The 10,709-nt window shown below is 36.1% G+C and overlaps 1 protein-coding gene across 3 annotated transcripts in view; it reads left to right on the top strand.

The window, feature by feature from the left end:
- Positions 1-4,532, top strand: part of LOC115430465 (chemokine-like protein TAFA-2) — a 94,145-nt gene extending 89,613 nt beyond the window's left edge. For all 3 annotated transcript variants that reach the window (XM_030150491.1, XM_030150489.1, XM_030150490.1), the window contains exon 6: positions 3,610-4,532. The gene's annotated coding sequence lies outside the window, so the exon portion shown is untranslated. The remainder of the gene's footprint in view (positions 1-3,609) is intronic.
- The last annotated feature ends 6,177 nt before the right edge of the window (positions 4,533-10,709 follow it).

Here is a 10,709-nt window from a genome sequence, read left to right on the forward strand (position 1 = left end):
TCAGCAAAAATTATGTTTTTGATGTTAGCAAATGTTTGTATTGTTCTGGTAATTGTGCTTCTAAAAGTCTTTGTTTTAGTGATTAGAGGTGAAAAGCCTGTCTGAGAGCCTGTTTCCTCTGCATAAATGCATTAGTTTGATATCAAAATGTTTATGCTTTTAATGACAGGAGCATAGAACAGAGCTATCTGTTATCAAAGGTATATTACTTCTGTCATGTTTACCACTTCAAGATGATATTGTAAGCTTTGTAATGTTGTGAAATGGCAGGTAAAATGGTCAATGGTCACTTCTTCTCATAATTTCTTTTTAATAACATACAGCATCAAACAAACATTTCCTTAAGTTGTGTTTCTGATACTCTATATCCTGTGACTCAGGTATTACTTGAAGGTATAGTGAATGTAAACCGTAAAATAATACATCAAAACAGAGTGATTTTTTTTCTTTACAGCATTAGTCACTAGGGATAGGAATCGAGAGGTGGTTCTTTTTGAGAACCGGTTCCCAGTAGCTCAATTCCTTGGAATCGTTTGTCTGCCTGCTTAACGATTCTGCTTATCGATTCCGGCTTCCTGATGACGTCACACGCACGCTGCATTGTTTTGGTCAGGACATAGTCAACATGGCGTTGACGCAGAAACGGTCCAAAAAAACAACACCAGGTCCATTTGGAACACTTGCAAAGCTTCCATTTCTTCAAAAGGGTGGAATCCCTCCAATTTGCTCAAACATTTGTCCACAGGGTGTGATTCATTTACAGGAATGTCACGTATTTTATACACTCCTTTGAGACGCTTGTGAATCTAGTGGCAGAGCGAACACCAGGGCGTCATCCGGGCCTGGTTCCGGACAAACGTCCTGCCCCCTCAAAGTTTCTGAAGGTAGGGGAAAGGAAATGAAGTGCACAACAATGAGAGACATAGAGGAATTAGTAAAGCATTTTAAGTTTCACTTGCGCTCCCCCCGAACCGAGCCCAGAGTCATCTGTTCTTATTATTTGTGCATACTGTATGTTATATTTTCTGTGCAGGGATGGAAATGTAAAAGACAGTTAATGCAAACAAACCCATTTGTACTTTTTTATTCCCTCACCCAATGAGAATCGATAAGAGAATCAATAAGGAATTGGACTGATAAGCAAAATCGATAATGGAATAGGAATCGTTAAATTCTTATCAATTCCCATCCCTATTAGTCACTGAGTTGTAAAAAATGCTCATGCCTATGAGGTCTGCCCCATGAGCTCAGTCCAATTCATAGTAGACAAAGGCTGTTATCTTCACCCTTTAAATATCCATCTAATCCTTCATTCATTCAGTGACATGAAAGACTGACTCTAAGTAAGTGAATGAATGGTACATGACAATCATATCCTGGTGAGATTCTTGTAGAGTAACATGCGCATCTTTCCAGTCCCATACAACCCCAGAAAATGTGCAAATGTTTTTGTCTTCTATCAGGAAACCATGCTTGAAAAAGGTGGTAATAAAACACGCAATGAAATTCTTCCAACCAAACATATTCAAGTCCTCCATACTCTTGTCTATTCGTCCATATAATCATCTATTTTTCCATTAAAGGTTTTTTTTTTATGGCTAGTTTATTGTTACTCAAACAAAGGGTTGAAACACAGAGGGTTTTGTATGTGGTGCAGGTTATTAAACCCCTTGTGCTGAATTTGTGATTTATAATATACAAAGAATACCATGCTGGTTTTGTTTTGGATAAATGACCAGCAATCACCGACACTCCTTCACATCCTCCTCCATGGTGCGTTCACAGCTGGAGCAACATGTAGAAACTATTTGTTCCCCTTTTTCTGCTTTGCACTGACATGACCAGTGTAGACTCACATCTGGACTAATCAGACAAAAGTACAGATTTCCACTGATCTAATGTCCATTCCTTGTATTTCTTTGCCCAAGTCAGTATTCAGCAACAGTTCAGCAATTATGTGAATTAAATCTGAGGTCCTTTTAACCCTTTCATGCATGAATTATGAAAAAAGTATCTCGATTTTTTTAGATTGATTTTATTACTCAAAATTAGGCTAAAGTTGAAATGCATTTTGATTTTTTTTTTTTTTTTAAATATAGTTTTAGTAAGAAGATATTTAACCTCCTGAGACCCAGGAAAGTACAAGTTTTGACTTTTTTAAATTAAATAATTGCTATTGGAAACTTCATGATGCAACAGTATTTTTGATGCTTTTTTTTTTTCTGGAATGTCTTTGCGGTAGACAGTTTTTTGGGGGGTTTTGTATAAAGCTGTGAAACTCTTGTCCATAGCTGGGTCTTAGGAGGTTAACTTTATGAGATCACAGAGCAGTCCAAATTCTAAAACTAAGATGATCCTTTTTTTACGTTGTATTGCTTAGGGTCTCTAGAGACTGCCCCCATGTAGTCTGGAGAATATTGTCTTTATAACCCTTTGGAAAGTGAGCTTAAACTATGTGTCAACAAATGCATGAAAGGGTTGTGGTTTCTGAAGCCCTCTGCTGCAGAGCTAACTCTTGGGCCTTCATTCCATGGGTGACAATGGTTTTTGCAACTGCACCTGAGGATTCTTTTAATATTCTTGAAATTTTCCACGTTGACTGACCTTTAACGTCTTAGGTCTGATAATATGGGACAGAATAGAGAAGGTGAACAGTACAGCAGTAGTACTAGTACAGTAGTTGAATAGGATTCATTGCTGTTAAGAACTGTGTACCAAACCTACCTCCACAAAACACAACTGATGGTCTCAAACACATTAAGAAAGCAAGAAATTCCACAAATTAGCTCTTGACAAGTTACACCTGTTAAATGAAAGGCATTTCAGGTGACTACCTCATGAATCTGCTTGAGAAAATACAAAGGGTGTGCAAAAGTGTCAGGCAGATCTAAAATATAGAGAATATTCTAACTGTTTGGCACTTTTTAGTTTAATGCATGGCTCCACATGTGTTCATTCAGAGTTTTGAGTATTAATCTTTACTGTAGATTTTTTTTTCTAAAGGAAAAAGGAAAAACATGGAATGGGAAAGTGTGTCTAAAATTTGACTAGTACTGTATGTGGACTTTTTACCCTCATGAATAACCACAATGTTCCAGCAATTGCATCAGTTTAAGAAACGAGTACGTTGGTTGCCCTGAAAAGATTCAAATGTCCCTTTAGTACAAATCCCCTGATATAATCATTTTACTCGATGTATTGAACTAGTGGCTCCAAATATAATGCAAAGAAGAGTGATCATGTACATCCTTGTCTCAAGTCTCCTTCTAGGATCAAGCTATTTGAGAAATATCCATTGATTTGTGGGATTGTCATATAGTGTTTGTATAGTTGTAATGATTGTAAACCAAATCTGTGTAGTACTCTTAAGTTCCAGTCAAATGCATCAAATGCCTTTTCTTGATTCTCTTGTCCTTTTTTTTTTCCCGCTGAGTTGTCTTTATTTAGTCTTAAGAAGGTGAAATCTGATCATGTTTTGGTTTCTACTTATTCAGAAAAAGGATACATGATAAGAGGTTTCATAAAGTTTAAGAGTCATGTTATAGCTCAATGCTAGCTGTAGCGTTGCTCACTCCGACTTTATTTTAACACAGTTTTCTTCTGTCTCAGGTAAACTGCGAGCTCTGGTCTTGTTTGATCATCAGAGAAGAAGAAAGTGATGCAAAGGACCTTTCTGTAAATAGAGACCTCCTTTCTTCTGGACTGCAATGACTCTTTGGAAAAACGCTGAATGCTTCTTTACAAACATTATGGACATCCAAAAGAAGAGAAGATCCTATTGACAGTACTGGTCATTCAGCCCGTCTTTTTCAAGTGACTGCATATAATTAGCCTTACAGGACAACAGGACTTCTTCTCTGACACTATACTGCTTGTAGTGGAATACAATGGTGACTTTGCCTTTATGTGAATTACAAGAGTAACATTTCCTTTATGAGGGTTTTTTTTCTTTCTCCAATGCATTGTGTCACCAGTTGAACAGGGTGAACAGCAGGTCAGTATGTTGTAAGAATAGCAAGATCAGCACAAATCGTGATTCTGTTTATGAGTCCATTGTGACTTTCATCTCTAAAAAACTAGAGTGTTAACCAAGTTAGATGAAAATATGTAGCTAAGCAGCAGATCTTTGGGGTGATTTTCAGGGAAATGCACAACCACATTGAAGCGCCACTGTGTGGATTTTATAACGGCAGCAAAAGGAGAAGAAAAATCGACTTAAGCCCAGACATATATTTGTCACCCGGGATATTATTGAGTTAAAAAACTCCTGTCTCCCCAGACTTTATTCAGAAATAAACTGTAAACGGAAAAGCAGGTGGTAAAGTGTTTTTCACAAACCCATTTTTTGAGAATATATTAACAGCGCGTTTCTACTGAAATCTAAGATCATTTGCATTTTGCTTGTATACGTCCATTAGAGGTAGAATATCATTTTTAGTATGAGCACAGATACAGTGTCCTGCCAGTACTGTAAATGGTACAAACTGATCAAACCAACCGTCCGTTAACAGACAAAAAAAAACTGGATTCAATCCTGGTTTCTCTCTCCTCTGAAAATCACTCTGTCCGCTTCTGCCAGATTTTGTTTTTGTATCACATCTCTCTGGAGTTCAGATCTGAGCATCTAGACAACCGAAGTGTAAAATAAACACAGCATCTGGTCGCCTGCTCGATATGACAACGCTCCCAATCAACCCATATGGTTTACTGTTCACCTTTCAGTAGGTATCGCTGACACGTCCCTTGTCTGTGTAAGTGATGAAATGAGTAATAAACTATGATTGTGTAACTAAAAGCGTGTCTGTTTATGGAGCAATTTCTAATATTTCTATTGTGAACTTTCAGAAATGACTTCATATCATTATCATTGTGACGAAACAGGACAGACTAAAGGTCAAAGTTGTCTTTTTTGTCAGTATATCCATAGTTGTTAGCCGAAGAGCCCTGGACCGACCTGTTTTATAACTGACAGGCTAAGTCCCGCCCCTTTTGGTTATAACCCATGGGACCTTAATTAGCAAAAAACTGTCTCTTTGGATCCTGTTGTGATTATGCCACCATTTACACATATGATGTTTATCAATTTTAGCTGTCCTTTTATACCTAATTTGTGTTAATTTTCACTTATTCAATCCAATCCAACTTTATTTATAAAGCACTTTAAAACAACCACAGAAGACCAAAGTGCTGTGCAGAAGAATAAAAACACAAAGAAAAAAAGTGGTGCCAGGCACAACAAACCCCGCCCCTTACACGTATTGTAGCTTATTTTGGCATCGATCCCGCTGATTTCATCATGTCTATGTGTGTGCTGATGTCAGCATATTAGTTGTCTCTATATATGTGCCATGTTTGAAGTAAATTGAAACAAAATTGATGTTTTTATAGACGTGAAATTTTGCCCATTATAAAATCAGATTGAAAAAATTCATAACAAATTTTAACTTTGACCTACTTCTCCCCAAAATGTAACCACATCTATTCTGGGTCACTGACAATCTATAAACTCAATTTGGTATGAATTCAAACAATAGTTTTGCTGCTGCAGACAATTGAAATTTTGCCCATTATAGGTAAATGGGGAAAAAAAAAGATTTAAAAAAATTCATTAAAAAATTGGAACTTTGACCTACTGTTCCCAAAATGTAATCATATCGATACTTATCTACCAAACCAAGTTCCAAAGTTTATTACTGAAGAACCCACAAAACCAAAATTAATCAATCACCCCTCATTTGAAAGATAATAGCCTCTAGTTTAAGAAAATCGAAGACTGTTTTTTTTTTTTTTTTTATGTGGGTAAAATACAAAATGAACTATATCAGTTTAAATTTAGATTCAACTGTTTTTTCAGCTAAATTACTAAGCTGTAAAATACTGTGAAATGCATTTACTGACTCAATTGTAGAGAATGTACACTTTCTAACAAGGGATAACATACCTGCATTGACAAAAGTTTAGTTGTAGAAATTTTAATGTATTTAATACAAAATGGCGACTGGATCACCATTGACCCAGTGAGAATGGAGGGGTTAAAAGATAATTCTACAAGTCAGTAAAGTTACAGTTTGTGGTAAATTATTGCATCTGGAGAAGTCAAGTATCAGACTGGGAAAATACACAGGTATAAAAACAACACACCTGAAAGGCACAGAGGTGACATCATTCACAGTTTTTCAGAGCCATTGATGACATCTGCAGCTTCATTATGACTAGACTTGAGTGGTTTTCACCTCTTTTAATACTTTTAAACCTCACTCTCAAAGAATGAGGTGAAATATGATGAAACAACAGTGATTTTGGTGTTGGTAATGTGTACCATGTATATCGACGCAGATGCAGTCCACTGAGATGTTGCACAAAAAAACTAAATGTCACTTTCTTAAATTTGCCACCCATACTTTCTTGACTTGTAAAATTATATATTAGCCCATAAAGACCCAAAACTACTTTTGTGGCAGTTCGCAAAGTAATTTTTTTTCCTCTACTTGACCTTTCTTACGTGATTCATCACCATTTCTTATAATATTATCTTCTGCAGTTTGCTTTTTTTCAGTAAAAATCAGGTATTTCCCTCTATTTAATTCACTGATCATGAAAATGTTTATAAAAGCTCTGATTAAAGTTGAAGGTTATTATATCAAAAACAGATAAAACTGCGGAAAAAGTGACTTTTTCAGTCAAATCCATTATTAAATGATCACAAACCAAGTGTCTCCATCCTCTGTCATTGATGCATGGGTTTTACTGTTGAATCAGTGTTGTAGAAGATGAGGGTGTTTCCATGTTCACTAAGGAGTCTCTGAACGTCCAAATGGGTCATATCTGATGACCATGAAAAGATGACAAACTGTATTTTACCTTAGTTATTTACATGTATTGATTGGATTTGTGGATCAAAAGGTATAAAACATTTACATTAGCAGATGATTCTGGTCACCAGTGGCTGTTTGGGTCTTTATGGGTTAAATAAACAAAGATTATGTGTAGTTGCCATTCATATTTTTTCTGATGTTAGGTCCCATGGGACACACTGGAGCAGGCTGGTCTTTGACTTTCCATGCCACTTTGTAACACTAGACTCAGTACTGAGTCACCACAGTATCAGCTTGCCCTCAGTCCGACCAATGAAGAACTCTGCAGTTTATCATAATTATGTTCCACTATGCAGCCCTGATTGACTCATTAACTGCTACTACACCGAGGTATGTGCTAATACTCTGATTGCATAGGATCTCAATTTAAGTCACACTTGCTGAAGCAGTGCAAAAATGCAGAAACAGGAGAGGGCTTTAAATCCCTGGTGAGCATATTGTGTAGCCTATATATTGACTGGTTTTGGCTGTTTGACAGCAGACACAACACCACAACTTTCTAGTAAAAATGCTGCCCTGACTGTGGTAACAGTTTAATACAAATGTAACCTTTGACATATTTCAATAACCACAGATCATAAATGTCTACATTTTTTTCATATAAGGTACCTTAATAATTTGATGCCTTTCATTTATACAAGGCATTTCACACAGCTTAGATCACACAGGAAATACACCTACAGTTTGCTAACCTTATAAATATCCAGGCTTCCAGCAGCCCAGGCTTTTGTGGAGACAAGGAGGTGTTGATTCAGCTGGTAATTTTGGAGTCTATTCTTAGTCATGATGTTGACTGTTCTAATTTTTACTGCGAGTGAGTTTCTGTCATGGGAACCTACCTTCACCCAAAAGGACAGGCAGACAATGAGAAAGAAACAGTACCTGATGACTAAAACAACTGTAAACAACAAGTAGTTCAATTACTGACATGTAAATCTATGTAGAGCAACACTTGAGTTCACTGAACTTTCAGAATAACAGATACGGTTTTAAAGGTGTATGTGTTGGATTAAATATACCTTTCATTCTCTCTCTTTCATTTAAGCCCCAGTGGTACTTTTGTGGCAGTTCACAAATGAATTTTTCTCTATATTTAACCTTTCTTAAGTGATTTATCACAATTTATTACCTCCGCTAGGAGGTATTGTGATCGCTTTGCTTTGTGTGCATGTTTGTTTGTTTGTTTGTTAGCAAGATAACGCAAAAAGTTATGGACGGATTTTCATGAAATTTTCAGGAAATGTTGATCCTGGCACAAGGAAGAAATGATTAAATTTTGGTGGTGATCGGAGGTGCCCCCCCACCCCACCCCCCTAGGCCCAATCAGCACCAAAATTTAATCATTTCTTCCTTGTGCCAGTATCAACATTTCCTGAAAATTTCATGAAAATCCATCCATAACTTTTTGCGTTATCATGCTAACAAACAAACAAACAAACAAACAAACATGCACGCACGCACGGGAGGCAGATCTGTCCTGGCGGAGGTCTGCGCTCTCCGAGTGCTTTTCTTGTTATAAAATTATTCACTTTAGTTTGAGTTTTTTCAGTTTAAGTCATGTATTTTTCTATATTTAATTCACTGATCATGTATATGTTAATTAATAAATACATTGCATTTACATTTATGCATTTGGCAGATGCTTTTTTCCAAAGTGACTTACAGGGGAAAAACCAAAATAAAAGAATAAAAGCTTTTCAATTTTAAATTCAAAGGTTATGTCAAAAGCAGAGAAAACTGAAGAAAAAGTGACTTTTTTAGTAAAATGTATCATTAACTGAATATAAACCCAGTGTGTCCATCCACTGTCATTGATCCAACTCCATGAGTTTTACTGGTGAATCAATGTTGTAGAAGATGACGGTGTTTCCATGGTAACTACAGAGCCTCTGAACATCCAAATGGGTCATATCTGATGACCATGAAAAGATGATAAACTGCATTTTACACCAATTATTTACACGTATTGATAGGATTAGTGGATCAACAGGTATTAAACAGTTTAAATCAGTTGTTAGTTTTGGTTGCCAGTGCCTGTTTTGGGTCTTTATGGGTTAAAGTGGGAAGGAGGGCATACGGTGGCCGCTAATAATGAGAAATTGCACAAAACACAAAAGGCAGGACCTAAGATGCTGTAGGAAAATGCTGGTGCAACATGGCAGGCAGCCTGTTATGAAAAATAAGGACAATTCATCTGTTTATTGATTAGACACATTGCTTATATACAGGTGATTATACACTAGTAAAAACACAGCTATGAATATTTCTGCAAGTACGTTGTCAACTCTTTCAATGACGTTTGAGTTCAATTTGCTGTCATTCCCACCCCAGTGACATTAATGGAATTAACATATGAGTTAAAGGCCTCAAACCAGGAAAAAGGAGTGTTAAATGCCTTCCAGAAAAGACTGCATTTATCACAGTGGGTGAAATTACAGTGTGGGGCAGTGAATCATTGTACCTGGTGAAAAAAAGTAAAGTGACAAAATGGTCAAAATATTTCCTTAAATAATTTTTTGTTTTGTTTTTTTAATTTAACCGATAACGACCCAAACAGCCACTGGCGACCATAACCTGTTACTGATGTAAACTGTTTAATACCTGTTGATCCACTAATCCTATCAATACATGTAAATAATTGGTGTAAAATACAGTTTGTCCTCTTTTCATGGTCATCAGATATGACTCATTTGGACGTTCAGAGGCTCTGTAGTTGCCATGGAAACACCATCATCTTCTACAGCATTGATTTACCAATAAAACCCATGGAGTTGGATCAATGACAGTGGAAGGAGACACTGGGTTTATGTTAAGTTAATGATAGATTTGTTGAAAAACTCACTTTTTCTTTAGTTTTTACTATTTTGATATAATAACCTTTGAATTTACTGTGAGTTTTCATGAATATCTAAATCAAATATAGGAAATAAAATATAGGAAAATACATGTTTTACAGTGAAAAATGCAAAATAATAAATGGTGATAAATCATTTAAGCAAACGTTAAATAGTCATCTTCTACAACATTGGTTCACCAGTAAAACCCATGGAGTTGGATCAATGACAGTGGATGGAAACACTGGGTTTATGTTCAATTAATGATAGATTTTGTTTGAAAAAGTCACGCTTTCTTCATTTTTCTCCACTTCTGATATTATGACAGTCAACTTTAATTTGAGCTTTTATGAACATCTACATGATCAGTAAATTAAATTTGGGAAAATACTTGATCTGAATTGAAAAAATGTAAAACAAAGAGGATAATATTATGATAAACAGTGATAAATCACTTATGAAAGGTTAAATAGTAAGAAAAAAAATTGGGGGAACTGCCACAAAAGTAGCAAAGGGTCTTTACAGGTTAAAATGAACATGACTGTGCTATTAGAGCAATTGGTACCTCTTGGATTTACCCCCAATATTCACATAATTAATCTTTCCACATAACACAGAGGAACACCTTGTCCCTGACACTGTCACAACTATAGGGTTCCTATTATTGCACATTATTCTGTTGTCTAAATGGGACATTTTTTAAATGTTTTAGCTGAAGACCCTGGTGAGAAATTAGCTTTCCTTTACTGGGAAACAGGCTTATTAAAAAATGTCATATCCTTGCTGTAAAGGGACCAGTGGTATCACACCTATAAGTCTATTTCTAACACAAACCACAGTTTAAGAAGCCTGGCCTCAGACATTTGTAAAGGGTTACTGTCTTTTTGTTGCACTGTAATTTTAAATGCTTTTCATGACAACACAAAAAAAACATGTTTCTAATAGTGTAATAGGTTGTTATTCATGTGCAGAGGCCTGACAAACAAAGGGACAGGTCATA

The sequence above is a fragment of the Sphaeramia orbicularis genome, chromosome 12, assembly GCF_902148855.1.
Source record: "Sphaeramia orbicularis chromosome 12, fSphaOr1.1, whole genome shotgun sequence".
Taxonomy (NCBI): Eukaryota; Metazoa; Chordata; class Actinopteri; order Kurtiformes; family Apogonidae; genus Sphaeramia; species Sphaeramia orbicularis.